At 53.6% G+C, this 20,957-nt stretch overlaps 1 protein-coding gene and 1 pseudogene across 4 annotated transcripts in view; one reads left to right on the forward strand and one right to left on the reverse strand.

Annotated features, from left to right (window-relative positions):
* Nucleotides 1–20,957, forward strand: part of CAMTA1 (calmodulin binding transcription activator 1) — an 875,067-nt gene that overhangs the window by 124,037 nt on the left and 730,073 nt on the right. The window lies entirely within an intron of this gene.
* LOC118896540 lies at nucleotides 7,512–7,926 on the reverse strand (annotated as a pseudogene).

A 20,957-nucleotide genomic window follows, 5' to 3' on the forward strand; every position in this document is an offset into this window, starting at 1 on the left:
ACCAGACTCTACAGATAGCTGGGAATCTGCCCTGAGATGCTCCTTGCTTCGTCCTCCCAGCACTACTTAGTGGGACAGTCTTTGCCAGGCTCCTGAATGTGCAGTTTTTCACCAGGAGTTGTTATTGGCAGGTGAGCGTGAAGTATTAATTTAGCCAGATTCTAGCATCTTCAGAGTCACACATGAGTATTGAGAACTCATTGCTGAAACTGCTCGATCAATTTAAATTTCATTAAAAGGCATCAAATCAAAGAATAACATGGTGAAGTACAGTAATAACCACAAGCATCCTGGTCATTTTACGTCATAATCCCTTTTCTGTTTTTTCAATGGAGCCAGGTAGGATTAAGCAGGCTGACTTGCACGTTCTCTTTTGCTCTCCAGGAAAATGAGGATTTCCTTGCCTTAAGAGAAAAAATTTGTCTGCTTTGGTCGTCCGAAGTATTATATGTGGGCTTTTAATAATTTAGATGAAAGGGTGCATAAAGTAAAGTCACCTCATATTCTTTATTTGGATAGAGTATTTCTGAATTAATGCAAAATACGTGTGAGAGGTCAGTTTTGCCTCCCTGTTCCAGCTGCATTTGGAAGAGAAATACGACTAACTCTTCTTTCTAAGCAAAAATCATAGAAATGCTGCTGGCCCCTTGGGGTGGGTCAGGAACAGCCATCATCTGGAAATTCATAGCCAGAAAGGGCCCGCCTCGGGGCTGCTGGGCCCCGGGGCCTCTCCAACAGGGGCGCAGTTCCCAGGTGAACGGGGTCTCCACCCTGAGGTGGGGCCCTAGAGCAGACCCCTGGGCCGACACAGCTGAGGACTGAGCTATACCTGGCAGAGCTGCAGTTGTGTGCGAGGGGGAGAGAACGCGGGGGTAGAGAAGGCTCTAGTCTTCCTAGGAGCTGGTGTGGCTGTGGAGCTGTTTGTTTGTATTGTGGGTCTAAGCGCAGCAGGTGGGGTGGCCCACCAGAGGCAGCCCTGTGACAGGTGAGGCCTGGGTGCACCCACCTGCCTCCTTGGGCTGACCTCAGATCGTGAGTGTGACCCGGGTGAAATTAATCCGTGTGCACGAAAAGACTTGGGAAAACCTCCCCTAAGTGAGCTCTCCAGGTCTGGTTCTTTCGGGCTCAGCTCTCAGAGGGGATGGCGGCTTTTGGGTTTCCTCCCTCCCGTGTTACCCTAACGCCAAGGAAGATTTCCTGCATCTGCTCTACTCTTCACCCTGAGGGCGGCCCAGCCTGTTTCGAGCTTTGAGCAGCCAACCTCGTCCCGCTCACCGGTCCCCGAGTCAGTGGGCCTTTCGATGTGCCATCATGGGGTCTGCAGCCATCCCTTTTCTGCTCTTGGCTTTATCTGTATCGTGACTGGGCCTTGGGGTCCGGGCACACCCGCTCACTGCCCTTGTGGAGCAGATGTGCTGAAGCAGTGTTACCTTTTTTGGGCCCAGGTGGCTGCTCAGGGATCGAAGGGACACTTTGTGTATCTTCTTCTGCTGGGTCATCATTAAAGTTCACAATCCAGGTAATTCCAAAGCCGCCAAGGGCTTTACCTAGGTGACCTGCTGGGAAAGAAGAGAAGGGTAGTCATCTCAACACACCAATATGGTAACCTTTTTTCTGCTTTTTTCCCCAGTTATCTTCCAGCTTCTGCGTGGGTAGAGTCACCTGGGTGGCCCAGAACTACCCGTGTGTCTCTTTTGAGCGAGGCTGCAGCCTAACTTCGCAGGGTTAACTCTCTCTGCTGAAATGTTTCTGCTGTATTTGAGGCTTACAAGATGAAGCCAGTTAGAGATATATATATATATTTTTTTTCTTTTTTTTTTGGAAGTGGGGAGAAATGCTGGTCTTGTTTCTTTACTATTCAGTTTCTTATTTATTTATTTATATTCCCCCCCACTTTATTTATTTATTTATTTATTTATTTATTTATTTATTTATTTATAACATCTTTATTGGAGTATAATTGCTTTACAGTGGTGTGTTAGTTTCTGCTTTATAACAAAGTGAATCAGCTATACATATACATATATCCCCATATCTCCTCCCTCTTGCGTCTCCCTCCCTATTTATTTATTTTTAAATTGAAGTATAGTTGATTTACAACGTGTTTCAGGGGTATAGCACAGTGATTCAGTTACATATCCATCTATCTATGTATCTATGTATCTATCCTTTTTCAGATTCTTTTCCCTTATAGGTTAGCTGGTCTTGTTTCTTGAAGGGAAAATGCTCAAATGACTTGATGTGATGTTCGGAAACAGCTCTCTGCTTACCTTGTGTCCCTCCAGCAGGTCACGATTTGGGAAGGCCACCATGTCCTCATGGTCCATCTTTGTCTTCTGTGTTTGCAGAGCGCAGCGAACAGGGTCAGGAACCCACGCTGACTCTTCATTGGGGAAGTATTTAAAAGCTGGAGCTGTGCTTGCCTGTCCCCTAGCAGGTCTCTGCATGGGACCCCGTGGCTGCTGGGTCCGGGGTGCTTTGGGCCTGGTCCCGAAGCCGCCAGCCCTTCCGGCGCCAGCGCCTCTTGCTGGGCTTCCGGCAGCTCGGAGCCTTCTACTGGGAGAGCTTTGTTTGTCGTTGCTCGACAGCCAGGAAACTGAAGTGGCGGGCGAGGCACGGACCTGAAAGGGGGCTGCGTGTCCCCATTGCTGTCCTCCAGGTTGTCATCCTAAATTGCTGTACACCTGCTAATGAGGTGATGAGGCATCACCTTGCGTTTGGAGCAGCTGCGTTAATTACATCCTCACAGCCATCCCCTGTGCCCACCACTCCTGGCAGCTTCCTTTGCTTTAAATTAATAGACCAAATTAGAGGGAAATGGGGAGGGTGTCCCTGGAGGCCAGATGCCCTCTGCTTCTCGGACGCAGATGATGACTTTTGCTCAGGACCAGGAAGTGCAGTCTATAAGGCGGTCCCTGGAGGGCGTTTGGGCGCCCAGGAGGCCGCATGAATGAAGGTGGCTCCTCTGAGCTGAGAGGGCCCTGCCTGTGCTCATTTTCTTTGGTACCTCGTGCCCTCATGGGTGACGGGGAGGAGGGGCTGAGCGATTGTCCCACCTGCTGGCAATTATCGTCCATCTAGAAAATAAGACCTTAGTGACACACCTGAAAGCCTGGAAACAAAGCTCATCTGCAGAGCCTTTGCATGTGTTTTGTCATCTCTAAATACCCCGAAAGGTAGACCAACAAGGGGCAGGTGGCCCCCCTGCCCAAGGGCAGAGCAGGTCCAGGACCCAGAGCCCTCCTACCACGCCCCTTCCTTTACTGCATCCCTGCCTCCGGCTGCAAGGACAGGCAGCCGAGTCTGTGGCTTGAGCTGCGGAGGGCAGTTAACTTCCCTGAGCTATTTTCATCATCTGAAAAATGGGAACACCGAGCCTGCCTCTTGGGTCTGCTGTGAAACGTCAACCCACAAACTTCATTACTTCTCTCTGCTTCCGTGCCTGCTGTGTGCTTCCTGCCCTGTGCCCAGCCTCAAGCTTATTCCTGGCACATGCTAGGTGCCTGGTACATATTTGCTGAGCAAGTGAAAGTGACAGTGATTTGCACAATGGTAGCTAAGGACACCCCACCCCTCGTCTTCCTGAATCCCTGTCCCCTTGCCTCCCCTCCCCTGCCCTCCACTGTAGCTGTAGCTGTAGCTGTAGCTGTAGCTGTAGGGCGAGAGGTGATGGCCAGGTGTTAGGATTCCTCAGCTGGTGGGTGGCCTGGAGGGGTGAGCAGTGCGAGCCTGGTTTGAGAAGCGTAAGAAAGGCTTTGCCTCCTTACTTTTCCACCTCAGTTGCTTGGGTTTCATCTGGATTAGCAGGTTTTTTAGGAGCCTCCCAGGAAGTCACACACTCTTGAGTTCATTGGCTTGGGTAGCCATAACCCTGAAGGTCAAGTCCTTTCCGATGGGCTGCTTCAGGATGCTTCGCAGGCCAGCGGGGTAAGCGGCGGTGGTGTCCCCGTTTGTTTCTGAATAAGACATTATTCCCAAGAAGTCAGCAAGTGTGAAAATGTGTGTTATCTTGCTAATGGGACACTAATGAAATATTAAAGTGCATCTCTCTTCCTGTCAGTTTCCTGGGAGCCACTCGATCCTCTTGATTCTAGTCTATCTTTACATAAAGAGCCCCAGGGAATTAACATTTCTTATACTTTTCAAAATAACCTTGGTATTTCTGCTGCCACAGTGGAGAAGTTCGTAATTTCCACTTGGTCACCGGCTGGGTTGAGGCGTTCTCCCTCTGCAGGGGGTGCCCTACCTGGGGGGGTCCCTTTGGTCGGTCCCCCCAGCTGGATGACACCTTCTCCCAGCTCCCTTGTGGTCCCCACTGTCTCCCTCTCAGCAGAAGACTAGACCCCAGCACGCAGGGGATACTCTGTGGTAGCCACTCTGGGCTGAGCCAGGCCACTGCCAGTCGCCATGCATGGGTCACAGAATCCTCCCCACTACCCGGTCAGGCGGCTGGGGAGGCGTTTTTCCCACTTTGCAGGGAAGGCAGCTTGGGCTCCGTGAGGTTAAGTGGCCTGCCCAAAGGTACCCCGCTGGTAAGTCAGAGGCAGGATTTGAACCCAGCCCACGCCCTGTAATGCCAGCGCTGGGCTGCTTTCCCCAGCGCCCCCGTCCGACTACAGGTGTGACCTACCCAGGTTGCCGTCAATGAGCCATGACCCTGAGTGAGTCACGTTATCTATGCTTCAGTTCCCCCTCTCTGAAAGGACCTAAGTGCCATCCTTCCTTCTCTATGTGTGAGCGTTCCTGGGGACAGAGGCCATGGAGGAGGGGTTGGACTTCTGGGGCCAGTTTCTCCCCCTGGCCCTAGATCGGAGCCCTCATCTTTGCTCTGGCTGCCACATCCTCTGGCTCAGATGCTTAGGGAGGTTGAGTCCCCTACACCCCCCACCTGTGAGTCCCACACAACTGGACACCAGCTCCATTAGGTTGCTCAGTGCTCTGCTGGGGAGCCTACGGGTCCCCCCAGAGCCACTTGCCTTTGGGGTTCCCCACACCGCCATCCTTGTTGGGGTGCCCTCCCCAGCACAGTGCCATCATGGCAAGGGAGGCATTCTGCTGCTGGGGGCTGGCACCCTGCTTGATCCCCGGGAGTTTTTGGCCAGGTGCTGGCCCCTGCCTAGAGTTCCTTGCTCCTCCCTCACCCCACTTAGCTTCTTCCAGCAGAGACTCAGGTCAGCTTCTTCCTGGAAGCTTCCACTAACTGTTTCCTACCCTGAATGCTGTTCTTTCTCTTCCTGAGTGTTTTTAAGTTGCTTTATGGATGAGCATTTCTGTGTGAGCCCCTCAAACTGTGCTGTGCCAGGCTCCACGCTCCATGCTGGAGACCAAGCTGAGGAATGGGCAGAGGAGGGAGATGTGGGGAGGGGACCAGGAGAGACTCGCAGAGGAGGTGGCATGGATTTTGGTTCTGAAGGCAGAGTAGGATGTTTGAGAAGTAAAGAGGGGGCCCTTCCTAGGGGAAGGAATAGCACAAATGTAGGCATGGGAGCAGGCAAGGATGGATTTGGAGGCAAATGAATAGTCCGTTTTGTCTGGAGCACAGGGTTCGTGTCAGCATCTTGAGAGGGGGAAAGACCCTGCACTAGGGCAAGGGTCTGTGTCAAATGGTCTAAACTGCCTTTGGGGGTGCTGAGCATAATCACAATTGATTATTTCTGAGGGATTCTGGTTGCTGCCTTCCTCCCCCAGTTGAATGTAGGTTGCAAGAAGGCAGGGCTTTTTCACTCTTGTGTCTTTGGTGTTAGGACAGCACCTGATATATTTAACAGGTGCTGAGTTCTCAAGTAAATGAATGTGCACTTGAATTAAGGCAGAGCAATTCACACACAGAGCTACTAGCTAGGATGGCCTAGCTAGTGGCCATCCATGGCCATTTATTGTGGCCTCTGGCCAGTGGTACTAGTTGTAGGCCGCATGGGGTGCTGTCTGTCTCTTCTCAGCGCCTGGTCCTAGGCAGACCCATAGGGAGGGTGGCACAGGTGCATGGTTGGGTCACAGACCTTTCCCTCTTTGAGATGCAGCCCGCTTCGGCCTGGCTTGCGGAAGTCGGGGCTTTTAGTTCAGCAGGTCTGAGGAAACGGGGAGCCCCTGTTAGCCAGGAAGGTGCCAGGAGCCACCAACTCTGGGGCCAGTGTTCTGCTGCTTTCTCGACCCTCCTCAGGAACACATTCTTGTCTCCATCCCACCAGCTTTTGTTTTTGAAGAAAAATGAAGTCTTATTTATTTTTAAAACCAAACCACTAGGAAAATGTATCACAGTCTTGAAACAGCAAACAGACAGGCTATATTATCAAGTAATAAGTTGGTAAAAACGCAACAAGGTCCTTAATAAAATGATAAGGTGCCTGATACTGGGGCAAGAACAACGCATGTCGCACAAGTGGTATTTGGTAACGGGGGGCTGTCCCGTTTTTTGCTCTAAAGGAGTCACAGCTCGCCCCTGAGTTGCTGACTTTTTCTCCTTTGACCTTCGTGTTGCCAAGGGATTGTTTCAACAGAGCTCTGTTATTACAGGGGGCAAAGTAAGCAATACTGGGTTTAGGCTTTCATTCTGTTTTGTTTTATGGAAACCAGATTTTTCCAAAGCCAGTACTTCATAACTCTCTTAATTAAGCAGCTAACAATTCCTCTTTCGCTGTTCATTCCTGAATACTAGCATACAGCACAGTCAAAATCCCCTTTCCCTTCAAGGGTGAGTGTCACTGCAAGATTGTCTTGTCACTCCGCTGACTCTGCCGCAGACAGCCTCAGGGCTCATCATGGCTGCCAGTTAGAGGGGAGGCTTTCTTCCCCTACCAGTGTGATAGCGCTTCTTACATTTTTTCAGGGTCTCCAGGCTGAAAGGTGTCATGTGTGAGAATTTTAAGAAATGCACATCCACGTTTTGACGGCCAGAAATGAATATCCGCAAGGACCCTTTCAAAGTTTTTATCCAAACTACCTCTCCCAACTCTACATCTTAAAGTAACTTCATGCCCTTGTATATAAAACAAAACCAAGCAAAACAAATCCCCAGAAGCCCCCTTTCCCCTTCTAAATTAGTGACCTCATGGATTTTGTTTTATTTCCGGTTTGTGGAAAATGTTGTATTGATCCTTCTGGTAAACAGGAGGTTGGCAATGAATAGAAACAGCTCTCCTCACACTCCACCAGATCATAAGCAGGTCAGATGAACCTGCCAGCCTGTTGGTATCTGTGTACTAAGAGAATCTGGTACCTTGGAGGGCTCTGGCTTGGTACAAGGGAGACTCCCTGTTGCCAGGATAAGCCCTGGCCACTTGAAATTCAGGCTCACAAAAACTCTCCTGTGCTATCTCTGACCCAAATTGTAGCACCAGTTTTTTTCACTTTCTAGGATTCACACACAAAGAACCAGAGGCAAGTGACATAGGCCTTAAACTTGCTGCCATCCTTAATTTCCTCATTCATAAACTTTCCTTAGAAAACCCAAATCCCCGTTCCTCTTTTTAAATAGATTCCTGCCTTCAGCCCCGATGGCCAATAGCAGACAGCTACTTCCCAGTGGACGAGAGAGACTCTTTCATCTTCTTGGTCATGGTTGGGGTGAGGTTCACGTGGTCATCCACACATGTGGTCATGCAACTCTCCAGCCGCCGCTTCACCTGAAGCTCTTTACTCCCCGCATCCGTTGAATCTCTGGCTTTGTCGTTGCAGTGTATAGTGCACCGGGCCAGGCGGTCCTGGAACTTCTCCAACTCGCAGGTCCCCAGGGCCTGGGCTTGAGCCAGAGGTGCACGGCAGTGCTCAATGCACTGGTGCACTTGCTGCATGGACGCCTGGCTGTCCTCACAGCAGCCGGTGCTGCACCGGAACGTGAGGCCCTGCATTTTCCGGATGTTCTCTCTCCACACTCTTCACCACAGAGTCCACCGCCTCCTGCACCCGGAGCTGCTGCAGCTCTGCCATGGCGACCCCGCGCAGCTCCCTGCCGCGCCGGCGCCCACATGCTCACCAGCTTTTTATCTTAATTTACGAGCCTGCTGTAGCACCAATGAAGACATACTGTACTGCCTGGGAAAAAAAACACAGCAGAATTCTAATTCTGTACGATTCAAAGGCACGCCTTTGGCTGGAGCTGCTTCAGAAATAAGAAAAGCAGGAGACACAACCCTGCTTGGGCTTGCTGGACTTGTCAGGGAGCCTCGTCCTGGCTGTCTCCTATTGGCCTTGGGCTTAATTAAGCCTTCTGATTTATTTTTCAATTCACTATTTTTTGAAAAAAGAAAAGATACCTTAATGGAAGCTTTTAAAATTCAGGAGCTTTGGATTCCTCTACTTTGTCAGGCAAAAGTGGATTCATTTAGGTAGTTTTATCCAAAGAAATGCACATATTTATGAAGGTTTCAAAAATTAGATTTTTCACTCCTTTTACTCCAGGAACCTAAAATCCAAACTTGGAAGATAATTTTTGTAGCGGGGTATGTGCATTCACTCAACTAAGAAATGTAGCAGTTCTCGAAGGTCTCAGAATTTCTGCATCTCATAATTTCTTTGTCTGGTCCTCTTGGGGACTTGCTCCTGAGTCCTTTTCCTGCCCGGCCTCCTGATTTGGAGGTGTCGGTGCGACTGCAGCTTGAGAAGTTTCACAAGAAGGTGAGGAGCGGCCAGAGGAGGGGGGTGGGGAGAATAGAGCTGAGTGAACCTTGCTTTTCAAGATGGGGGAGCCCAGCGCAGCCTGGATGGAGAGGGAGGGCTGGAGGAGGTGGTCTTTCTTTGCTGGAGGAAGGTCCATGGGCAGAGCCTGGGGGCGAGAGGAGATGGTGTGCCTTGGAGGGCGTGAGGGCCCACGTGGTGAATGAGCCAGAGGCAGCCGTGGGCCTCTGGCCTCCCCCCTCCAGCAGCTGTGGCCACTGGCATGGTGGGAGACGCTGGTCTGGGGAGGAGAGTAGAGTCAGTGATGTTCACGGTCGCTGAGAAAGCGAGCAGGCAGCCCTGCTGCTGACCAAGCCTTTCTCTGAGGTCGGGGTCTGGAGGCGGGGTGACCCTCCACCTTACAACCGAGAGTCCGGTCCCAGCATCATGCCACTCCCAGACTCCGGCGTGGGACCGATGCCCCCCTCCCCACCCCCGTCTGTGGCCGGTTGCTCTCTGGTGGGTCCCTCACGCTGGGTGTGGGCAGTGGAGCCCCCAAGTCTCCAGGGCACGTCCTGTGAACGCCCTCCTGTTCCCAGGCCCAGCTGCCTCGGAGGTGACCACGCTGCCTGGGAAGGGGTCGAGAAGGGGGCCAGGGTACACAGTGTCTCTGCGTTCTTCCTCTGTGCTTTCTCCTGCCACCGGGTGGGAATCCCCAGGACAGCAGAAATCTCCGGGTGTCTCCCTGGCTGGGGCTCCCCCACCTGTCAGCACAGAGCCAGGCCTTTCCCAGGCATCACAAAGTAGAAAGCGCATCTGTTTTCCAAGAAAGGACGCTGAGAGAGATGGCCAAATTGAGTTAGGAGTGCCAGGAATCCAGACCTACGAGTTCCTGTAAGGCCCGCCTTACCTCTGAATTACAGCTGCTTTCCGCGTTTCTGCAGGGAAACCAAGCCGCTGTCCCCGTGGCATTTACAACAGCTTGATTTACAGGCCCGCATGTTCGCTGCACACTGCACATCCATTCTCTCTCCTTCTTTAAACTTTTAAGCCTTTGCCTTATGAATGAGGCCACTGATTTTCTAGGTTCCCTGGGCTTTTTATATGAGGTCTTTTTCTTTCTTCTCTGCTGGTTTCTCCATAAACATGTTCTGAACACCTACTCTGTGCAAGACCTGTGACGGGCTCCCCAGGGGTCCAGAAATGAACTTGGCAGAGTTCTGGGCCTCAAGGACTTTGCATTCAAGGGGGGGGGTGGGAGGGAAGATGCCCAACATGCAGAGAAGTTCCCTACTCGGTGTCCCCGCTGAGCAACCCTGTATCGGACGCTTATTCTGCGCGGACGCCGTGTGGAGTGCTAGGGCCGAGTGCTGATGGCCAGGACCGACGAGGACCCCGAGCTCACCCCGTGGGGAGGGGGCGGTGTGTCAGGGGGTAGGAGGACAGGATCACAGGCCACTCCTGGAGCCCACAGCAAAGCCCGTGTGGTCTGGTGGGTGGGTCAGGGATGGTTTCTCTGAGTGAGTGATGGCTGAGCTGAGACCTGGGGGCTGAGCAGGAGGTCGCAGGTGAAGGGGCAGGGGGAGAGGAAATTGTTCCAGGCAGGGGGAGTTGCCCCATGAAGATGTGGCATCCAGAGAGAGCATGGCGTGTCCGAGAAACCGCCCGAAGTCCAGAGAGTGTGCAGCGTGGAGCGAGGCGGAGGTCGGGGTGCTGGAGCTGTCTCCGCCCCAGGCGGAGCGGAGCCCAGACGGCGGTGGCCAGCGTGTGTCACGAGCCTGGGGAGACACCGGGGGGGCCCAGGTCGGGCGGCTGATGCGATTTCTGTTGCTCGGAGGAAAGGCCAGGGTGGCAAGACCGTACGTGAGGAAAACTGTTCAGAGACCCTGAACTTGCTGTCATTAATCTCAGTGACAACTGGGCCAGAGTGGGAGAGAAGTGACAGATTCGAGACATTGTTAAGGAGAGGAATCTGTAGGACTTGCTCATCAGTCCGACCTGGAGGGTGAGGGCCAGAGGGGAGCCAGCACAGCTCCAGGGCTTCTGTCTTGGCCCGCTGGGCTGGAGGAGGTCGTGTTCACTGCCACGTGGGACCCCGGGGTGTACGGAAGCCTGCGGTTGGAGGCCCCTAGGAGACACCCACGGACAGTAGGATCTGTGAGTGTAAAGCTCAGAATCACGGAGGGCCTGGGAAATACAGCTTCGGGAGTCAGCAGCAGCTACAGCCCGGGGAGTAGATAGAAACCCCCAAGGGGCACAGTGGACTGAGAGGGAAGGAGAGCGTCAGGGAGCCCCCCAGAGACACAGCATTTAAGGGGAGACAGAGGCCGAACCGCCAAGCAGTAGCAGCGAGGCCTTCTCAAGGGGGACGTTTGCACGCCCTCTTTGGTGCAGGACAGTGGCAGGACCTCAGAGACCCTGGGGCCCTGGGAGAAGACGCGGGTCACTGGACCAATTGGACCAGCAGGACCGCAGCAGAGAAGGAGGGAGGAGCTCGGCCTGCCTGGGACCTAGGTTGGTGGGGCTGCGTCAGACCCAGCACCTGGGAGCCCAGACCCCATGAGCCCCTGGGCCCTGCTCGCCTGTCTCTAACTTTCCTGCTGTGGCGAAGGCCTTCCCAGCTCCTCTTTGCAAAGAATTATGCAGTTCTTGACTGGAGCTCGTGGAGCAGCCCTGATGCCGAAGGGAGAAAACATGTTTGAGGAAGAGGAGCCTTTCCCCCAGTCCTGAACCGGCCGCCTCTGGACGGGAAGACTGCTTTTTTAATCTAAAAGAACTTTACATTTACGCTTGACTGAAGCACAGGCCACTTTTGTCCTGGGAGCCAATGGGAAGCCGGGGTTTGGGTAATCTATGCGAGGCCCCTTAGCTGCCCTGCATCCATCATCCCAAGTGACAGAATTTACATCATTAATCATTGGTGGCAATAGAAAAGTCATTGGAATAGAATGTTGTCACAGGATAAATGTCTCCCAATTGCATATAAATGTCTCGGCTTTACTGTACTGTTTGTGCTCGAGAAATACTGTGGTGGCTTCAAAATGGTATTTATCTGGCATCAGGAAGCCATCAACACTAGCCTGTCCTGCTCACACCCTCTCCCAAGGAAGCCTGGACTCCCCCCCAGGGGCCTCAGCCTGGGGCCACCGCACACCTGGATTTGGGCAAAGGGAGGGGGTGCTGCCGGCTCCCAGGTGCTTTAGGGTGGCCGATGCCGTGAGGGTTAGAAAACGCTCCAGCCGAGTCATCCCGCCGTGACACCCTGGTCGTCGTCCCATGGCTAGAGGGATTTGCACCTTCCCTCTCCATGGCCACAGACCCTTTGATGCAGGGGAGAAAAGAATGTGAACCTGGCCGGGTTGCAAGGCCAGAGGGCCAGACGCTTCCAGGCGGCTTCACCGTTTCAGAAATCAAGCCCACAGCGTTTTTTTGGCTGGCGTCTCTCTGTTCCATGACCTGAAAACACGCTGTTTTTGGAAAGTGCAGATCTGCTGACACCCTTTTCTGGAGGTCTGTGTGTTTCTCTCTGGGGCGAGCCGCCCTGCCTTGGATGGGCCAGATGCTGCTGGAGAAGGCGCTGGGCTTAGGAAGCAAGGCCCTTTCTGCTGGGATTTGAAGGAATTCTTTCTGCTTGAGCCTCAGGCTCTTCGTCCACTCAGGGTTCCTGGAGCCCTGCAGGGCCCGGTGGGAGGAGTGGGCACCGCCAGAAGCGGGGTGGGCACGCCAGGGGCCTGAGGCAGGGGGCTGCCTTGGGTGGAAGGGCTTGCAGGCCTGTTAAGGACCGACTCCGTGTGACTAACGAGCTGTGTTAAACCGGAGCCAGGTGTCTGAGCTGATAAGCCGGGGCAGGGCTTTGTGGAGTATATTTGGAGGGAGAAGAGGTAGCTCCCCTTTTCTGTAGGGAATTTTGTAAATCACGGCCTATCAGATATGGAAGTGATCTGAGGCCAGGTGGATCCCCGACTTTGGATGTCACAGACTGGTCAAATTTTAAAAACTTTAATTTGACCAAGTGAGGCCATTAAAAGCCAGTGGCCAGCTACTATATCATCATTTCATAAGTGGAAGAATATTCTAATACCAGCAATATAAGAGGGACATAATTTCAAGATAAAGAGTATTTCTCAAATGGAATAAATTTAGCTTTATGAAGAATTTGTTCTATTATACTTGTTTCATTTTGTTTTTTCTTTTTGTCTCTCGTTTTTTTAAAATCAAGAGAAAAGTCTGGCAAAAATCTGTTCCTGGTCCCCGGTCCCCTCATTTCAGGCGAGCAAAAGGGGGGAAGGTGTCTGGCCAGAGCCCCACAGCCAGCAAGGCTTGTGTATCGTCCCAGCTAATTCTGGCTTCATAACAAGTCACCTCAGACTTTGCAGAATCATTTATTACTATCACCTCTCCTGGTTCTGGGGGCCTGGCTGGGCCGGGCCAGGGGCTCTCACTTGGGGCCCCAGTGCTGCTGAGTCAGACGGTGGCTGGGCTGAGTCGTCCGGAGGGCCCCTCACTCCAGTGTCTGGAAAGACGCAAACCCCTGGGGGCAGAGCAGCGGGGGGGCTCCTTGGGCCTCCCTCCTTCTATGTGGTCTCCACGGCAGCTGCAGGACAGCCAGACTTCACACGTGGGCCCTAGAGGTGCGAGTCCTGACAGGGAACCCAGGGGAAGCTGTGTTGCCTTCATGAAGTCACATAGCATCACTTCTGTGAGCTTGTATTCAAGGAGGGGGGAATTACATGCCCTTCTTGTTGGGGGAAATGCCAAAGGGTTGGCTGACATGCTCTAAAGCCACCCCATGGCTCCCAAGTTCCCCTGAGAGCCAGGTTTTAATCTGGGGTGCTGGGACCTTAGATCCCCCATCCCCTTACCTGTTCCAGGAACAAGTCTGGTGGACGATAAAGCAGGTGGCTCTCTGGTGATGGGGGGCAGTTTCCGCTTGCTGGTAGCTGCTTGCACTTCTCTGAAGTAATAAATTTCATAGATAAGGTAGATTCCATCAAATAAATATCAGTTAAGTTCTTTGATGATAAGTTCTTTGATGATCATAAACGAGATGATGAATTAAAGTTAATCTAGAGACATAACTGATAAAGAACAGAGACTTCAGGAATACAGTGTAAACTCGCAGAATTCCAAGCGCTCACTCTTTATAAGAAGGCGGCCTGCAGCCCTGCTTGAGCACCTGCTGTGTGCAGGCCCAGTGGTGTGCAGAGGTGAGGGGGATGCGAGCCTGAGCCCCCGAGTATCCGTGATCAGATTGGGGGCCTCCTCGTGTCACCCCGTCGGGACCAGAGCGTGGGCAGGGATGACAGCAGACCCTTATTAAACCCCTCTGCTCAGGGTGGGCTAGTGGGCTGCTGGCTTTCAGCTCTGCAGCTCCCTGTCCGGGAGGTCTGTAAGGGCTCGCAGGGAGGTGAGGAGGAACAGCAGGCCACCCCAGAGCCACGTGGCCAGGCCCTGTGGGGACGCCCACAGCCCAGCCCCCAGCACGGGGCCGGCAGCCTGTTCAAGCCGCACCGGGTGAAGCGCGGGCAGGTGGGACAGGGAGATAGGTTTCCACCAGCCTGGGGAGGGTCCCGCGTGGTTGCTCTCCATGGGGATGAGCTGGCCAGACGGGGGGTTAAGGGTCAGCTGGGGCAGAAGGTCCATGTCCGTCACCGTTTCCTAGTTACTGGACACCAGGTGATCCCCTCACCCTGCCTGGGTCTGGCCCAGTGTCCTGCCTCCACGGGGACCCCGGCTCCCATGAAAGCCTTCCGGGGTGTTCTGGCTTCCGCCCCACCAGCTGTGTCTGTTCATGTGTCTCTCTGCTTGGGTGGCAGGCACCCCAGAGACCTCAGTCCTCTGAAGCCTCATGGGGGAGCCTTCTTGTTTGCTCAGGGTGACAGGCGCCGTCCCCAGGAGGTCCTGCAGAGCTGCCCCACCATGTACCCGCCCCCCGCATCCCCTGCGACTCCTGGGAAAACAGTGAGGAAGGCTTTGCGTTTCTGCGCAGCCTGCGGCCCCTCTGAGACCTCTCTTCCACCAGCGCCAGGCGAAGCGTGGGGGCCGTGAATGAGGTCCCGGGGAAGCTGGCCAGACGCCTACCCGTGGGCCTGCGGAGGGGCCAGCACCCGGGACAGAGCAGTGGATGGACAGACACACTTAACCTTCCCCACGGACTGCCCAGAGGCCTTGTTCTTTCCCTCTGAATCACTGAGACCTGCTGGGTTGGTGGGTAATTGTTACATACTACAGCTCTTGCCAAAAGGAGGGGGGAAAACAGTTCCCCAAGGTATGGAAGTCATCAGAAACAAGGACCCCCTCCGAGGCCATCACGCAAGCTGGTTTGCAGCTTTGCAGATGAAGGGGCGACTGGGGTACGTTCCCGCATGGAAAGGAGATGGCAGCTGGCCAGGATCAGAAACGGCGCTGGGAGCACGGGCCAACCAGGCCTGGCCGAGCCCCACGACCTTGAGCAGGACTGCTGGAGCCGAGAGTCAGGCCTGGGGCGTGGGCTCCCAGCGGCACCCGCTGCCACCCTGGCCCTCGGGAGTGCGGGGTGGTAACCGGGGGCCTGGCCTCTCCCTCCTTCGCCTCCTGGGTGTCGACGCTGCTTTTCTGATCTGGTGCCTGTGAGGAGGAAATATATATTTAGACTCTTCTGTACTTTCCGTGGTAACAGTCGCTTTATTCCTGGTGAAGAATGAGGAAAATGGGTCAGCTGTATTTACTAAGAAGCGTGTTCCAGCTCTTTTTCCGAGGCTATTTATAAACTTTAAAAAATGTGAGCTAAGTTTTTTGCATCTTACTGGAAGCCACAGTGCCTATGAATACCCTTTCTATTACTATACCGGGAATCTAGCACTTCGGATTTGAAACAAGTCAACTGGGGCAGATAGAAATCTTGCAAACAGTGATTTTGATGCACTCTGGCAGGATGGGTTTGCCTCATGGTCGGATTTCTCTGGGCGTTTTCTTCGTGAGACCTAGTCTAGCTTTCCTGGGTGTGGCGAGTGGACCACACAGTCTGACCCTGGCCCCACTGGGCCGTTGGGGGCTGTAGGTCCCCGGGGTGGCGGGTGCCCGAAGCCTGGGGACTTGGGGAATTTCGGAATCGCTCATCCATCCTTTGGGGCAACGGGGCCGTGGGCCGCTCCATGGCGGGCCCTGCTGGCTCGGCCCAGGGCTCACCTTCTCCCACGTCCTCCGCCTCTGACGCCTTGGCCCATGTGTTGCAGGGTCACCGGTCCACTCACATTGTGCCCCGTGTGTGCACAGAAAACGTAGCTTCTCTCCTTCTCTCCGCGTGGCCTGACCTTGCTTTCGAGAGGGGAGGGCTGGGCTCCTAGATTTTAGGTCCACTCTGGGAGTGTAGTCAGATGGCTTGTAGCAAGCAGCCCCTGAGGGAACCCCTCTCTGTCTGGATGTTTTGGGTCCCTATTCAGTCTTTCTGAGCGCCCCTCCCCCGCTCCGCCCTGCCCCTTGGGGTTTGGGGAGGGGTGTGTGCTCGTGACCTGGTGGTGGCTGAGGGAGGGGTCCCTGCGCTCCACGGGTAGCTCCCTGGGTGCTGCTTGCAGAAAGGCTGGACGGATGAGCCCCAGGAGCCACCGGCCCATCTGGCCTCTGGGGAGGCAGCCCCGGAGGTGGAGCTGGTCCACTTTTATCTTCTCAGCGTTCCAAGGCCCCTTCCAAAGCGGCCTCCGCATCCTGACCATCAGAGGCCTCAGCCTTCCTGCCTTCTCCCACCGAGGCGCTGGGGCCCGCAGATCATGCGGCACTAAGCTGCCTGGTGGGGATGTCTGTCCACCAGGGGGCAGGTCTTGGGGGGCTTCTCCCCTCACTGCCTGAACAGCTGCGGGGGCCTTATTTCCTCTCTGTGCCCCCGCCTCCTAGGGGTATCACATCCATAATAAAGGTAATAATGATCATAAGAATTATTAGCAGTCACCACTCGCTGATCACCTACTCTATGCCCAGCAGAGTTCTGCGCCCTCCTGTGTAGGGACTGATTCCTCTTCAAGGCAAAGAGGGTTATTAGCGGGTGAAACAAGTTGTTCCAAGTCAGTTGCTCAGAACAGTACCCGGCAGCCTGAGTGTGAGCTCCGGGCGGTCCGTCATCCACGATTGCTCTCCCTCTCGTCCATCTACCTGCTCCGGAGCAGAAGTTCCCAAACTTTCTTGGTTCTTGGCACCCCGAGTGCCTCAGTGATTTTTTTTTTTTTTTATGGCGTCCCTAGGCTCAAAGAATACTTAACAGTTCCATTTATTAAGCAGTTAGATCCAAACGCCTTAATAAATATTTGTGTTCTAACAACAGCCGCTTGAAAATATCATACTCATCATTTTTTATTTCATTCTTAAATTACCCAGTTACTTACTAATGGGATATGTGTGCCCATCAGGGGCTGGACAGCTTTTCAAATCCCGGAGTCAGATTGGGTGCCGCCAACCCCACTTCCTGTTCCATCCAGATTTTTTCCAGGTCCTTCCTTCTTATCTCAGCAATCACTGAAAACTCAGCTTCACAGTGACATGATGTCCTCCAAAGGCTCGTAGGCTCCTCTCACGGTGAAACTGTTGTTCCAGCGGTGTCTGACAGGGGTCCGACAGATATTTAGTATTGCTTGTTTCCCTCAATAACTTAGAATATCCTGTGGTCTCATGAGTTCTCAGAGGCTCTCCAGGGTGCCTGGGTGCACAGTTTGGGAACCATGTTCCTAGGGCCTTTGGCTCCTCCTTGTTACCCAGGAAGCAGATCATTGACCCTCAGGTCTCAGACTCCTGGTACCCATCTGGGGGGTGGTGCGTGTGGGAGAGATGACAAGGATCTCGTGCCCACCTCCGTCCTCCCTCTCGGCCCCTCCCCAGTCTCTCCGGACAGGAAGGGGTGTTCCCTGCTCTCCCTCCCTCTGCATTTCATTCTCCTCCTGCCTGGGCATCAGCCAAGGGGTGAGGGTGTAGAGGGGCATCTTCTCCACACTCGAGGAAGAACCCAGGCCCCGGATTCAGAGAATCCCCCTCCTGAACAAAATGCTCTCCAATCTGCAGCCACGCTGCTGCTTACACTAACAAAAATCATGCCAGCCGTTCAGAGCTGAGAATTCCCTTTGTTGTTTTGGTGGGTACGTGTCCTCTCCTCTGCCTGAAGTACTGAAATCCGTTGCTTCAACGGGCAGGGAGCTCCCCAAACCACTCGGTTTACAAGACAGCGAGTCTGAAAAGATTTCTAAAAGGCTGTGCCCACTTTGCAAGCATCAGAGGGGGAACCAGGTGTCTGTTCAGCAGGTGCGTATGTCTTAGGTCGATGGTAGACCAGGTGGGCAGGGCTGCATCTTATTAAACAGGTTCTTCACCGCAGGTCCTTTGTGCTATTCCTGCTCTCACACAGCCCCTCCTCTTTACCTTTACTCCCGTCTGCCTTCCCCATCTTAACCCTCCCAGGGAAGAGTTGATTACCTCCGTCTCCCCTGGGAAGATGCCCCTGCCTGCCTTGTTCCCAGACAGGCCCTTCCCTGCCATTCCAGCTGCGGCCACTGCACCCTCCCTCCTCCGCCTGGGTCGGTTCCAAGATCTCACCCGGCTCATTCTCACTCGGGACCTTTGCTCTTGCTGTCGCCTCCACCTGGCCTCTCTGTCTTCAGCCGCTCTCGCAGCTCATTTTGGTCTCACTTTAAATGTCGCTTCCCAAAAGGGCCGTCCGTGAGCCCCCGTCTAAAGGAGTACCCCAGCCCCTCTGTTCAGTCCCCATGGCTCAGCCCCGGCAGAGACCCCGTCTGCATCGTGCTGTTTTCTCGGCACCCAGCGCTTTCTCAGAGCAGGGAATTTTTTTAACGGAAGGGACTTTCAGGGTTGCCAACTTTGAATTTTGCCAAGTAAGGCTTTGAAAAATTCCAGCGACCGTATATCATCGGCATTTCATAACAGAAAAGTTGGAAGGACATGATCTCCAGATGAAGGACAGTTCTTCAGATGAAATCAGTTTGGCTTTATTGGGAATGTGTTGCATTGGCCCTTCTCTCATCTCGAGGAGGATGGATGGAAACCCTCACGACACGACATGAGTCCGTCAGTGAGCGCCTTGGGGACTCCGTGGTCACCCTCCCAAGGCCGTCCTTGTTTCGTTCTCGTGATGTTTGTCCCCTTTGCTCGGCTGTGAGCTTCTGGTGGGGGGACCACACTTTAGACTTAAGTTGCCTTTGCTGGGCTTCACATGCCCGGGTTGGTCTCTGGAAGCTTCCAGATCTGCCCAGACGCCCCCTCCTGTAGCTTCGAGCCGGCCTCACTGCCCCTTGCTCCTTGGTGACTTGTCATCATCCGTCCACACGCCTGTCCCCCTGGTGGAGAGCCGGTGCCCAGACAGGGTCCAGGGCTCCCTCCGTTTTGTTCCCCGGGGCTGGCACCCGCGTCCCTCACTGTGCCGCGCGCTGCTTCGATCCGCTGAAGACAAACCCTCAGCCGGTGGTGACCGCGGACAAGTCCGTGACAGAGACCACCCTCAGACCAGAGCGCAGGGTATGCGACACGGAGCTGTCTGTCTGTCTGTCTCTCCAATACGGAATTTAGTTTCTACTTCAATCCTTCCTTCCACCAGGACGCAGAAACATAATCTCATTTAATTCTGGGATTTCTCAGTACATTTAAAGCTGCCCCTAAACCACCACTGGGTTTGTCGGTGTGTGAGGGGCAGGTGGAGGGAGGGGTCTGGCCCTCACTTACTGCCATTTCCTCAGGTTCCTGGCTGCCACCCCATATGGGTCACTGCTCTGCCTCCCTGTCCCCTGGCCTCTCCAGGGCCAGGTTTCCTCAGCTGCTTCTATGCCCCTCTTGGGGGTTGAGGGACCATTTTGCTGCCCCCGCCCCCCAGCAGCCCTCTCTGTTCTCTGGGGCATAGGGTGCATGCCGTTGGCACCACGTAAGGAAGAAGACCCCTGCTGGGGACGATGGGCCTCTCTGGGGTCCTCGTGTCACCTGTCGCCAGGGCAGGAGCAGGTGGGACCACGCCCCACATGGCTTTGATTCTTCTGTTCTCTGTTCCACGCACCAGCCCTTGCCTGGGGCAGAGATGTCCTCAGTCTGATTCGCATAAAAGGCTACAAGGAAGCAGGGGCCAAGAGAAACCTCTATTCACACCTCCCACCTGTGAACCCGCTGCAGATAAAGGTTCTGGTTGGGGCTTTTGCGGGGAGACTTCTAGGATGTCTGAGGAAGGAGGGAGGGTGCGGGCTGAGCCCCCGTAGGGAGCTTGTTCGGAGGGGGTGTCGGCCAGTGCCTGCTGGAGCTGTTGAGTGCTCTAGATTATTTGTTCATCCGTGTATTAGCATTTGCTTAAAACTTTCACTTTAGAAGTAATGCATGTTTAATGAGGAACAGTGAGGAGAGACAGAAAAACAAGTAGAATCAGAGTCATTTATCTCAGCACCTGGATTTATCTTTACATCTTGGTGGGTGTCTCTGAGATGGTTTAGTCATAAAAGCAGTGATAATTATAGCACCAAATATGGCTCTTGCATTGAGTGCTTACGATGCCTCCTTCTAAGAATCACACAGATATTAATTGATTGAATCATAACAACCCTGTAGGGTGGATACGACTGTTATCCTCATTTTACAGAGAAGGACGCTGAGACACAAAGTGTTTGTGTGATTTGTGTAAAGTCAGTCCGCTGGGGAGCCTGGCGGTGCGCTCACACTGCACACCTGCACACAGGGTACGAATTTACGGCCAAGAGACGCAACAGTGATGCACCCGCCAGTCAGGGATCTTGTCCCAATTTCTTTCAGGAGAAGAACCGTATTTCCCTCTGTGTCCTCAGGGCTCGCAACACCAATTTACTGAATGAATGAACGAATGAATGAATTCTGATGCACGCTTTTCCTCCACAAGTCACGGGCAAATTACTGTTCCTCCTGTTGGTTCCTTTCTTTCCTTTCCCTGCTCACAGCACGTGCACATCCTGGGGGCCTCCTCACACAGCTCCAGGGGCCCCCTTCACCTTTTTAGTCTTTATCTAAAAATAGCGTCATTGAGGCATCTTTGACATATGATAAACTGCACATATTTAAAACCTACACCTTGGTGGGTTTTGACATCACCATCACCAGATCAAGAGAACGAAATGCCCAGCCCCCCCGAAGTGTCCTGGACCCCTTTGTAATTCCTCGCTCCAGGTCCGCCCCGCCTCCTTCCCTGGCACTGCTGTTCTGCTTTCTGTCACCATAGTTAGTTTGCGTTTCCTAGAGTGTTATCGAAATGGAATCCTACAGTCTGCACTCTTTTTTCGGTCTGCCTTATTTCACTCCACACAATTATTTGGCGGCTCGTCCACGTTGCAGGTATCAGTTCATTTCTCTTTATCGAAGAGCAGTGTTCCACTGTGTGGATAGGAGGT

The sequence above is a fragment of the Balaenoptera musculus genome, chromosome 1, assembly GCF_009873245.2.
Source record: "Balaenoptera musculus isolate JJ_BM4_2016_0621 chromosome 1, mBalMus1.pri.v3, whole genome shotgun sequence".
In the NCBI taxonomy this organism is placed as follows: Eukaryota; Metazoa; Chordata; class Mammalia; order Artiodactyla; family Balaenopteridae; genus Balaenoptera; species Balaenoptera musculus.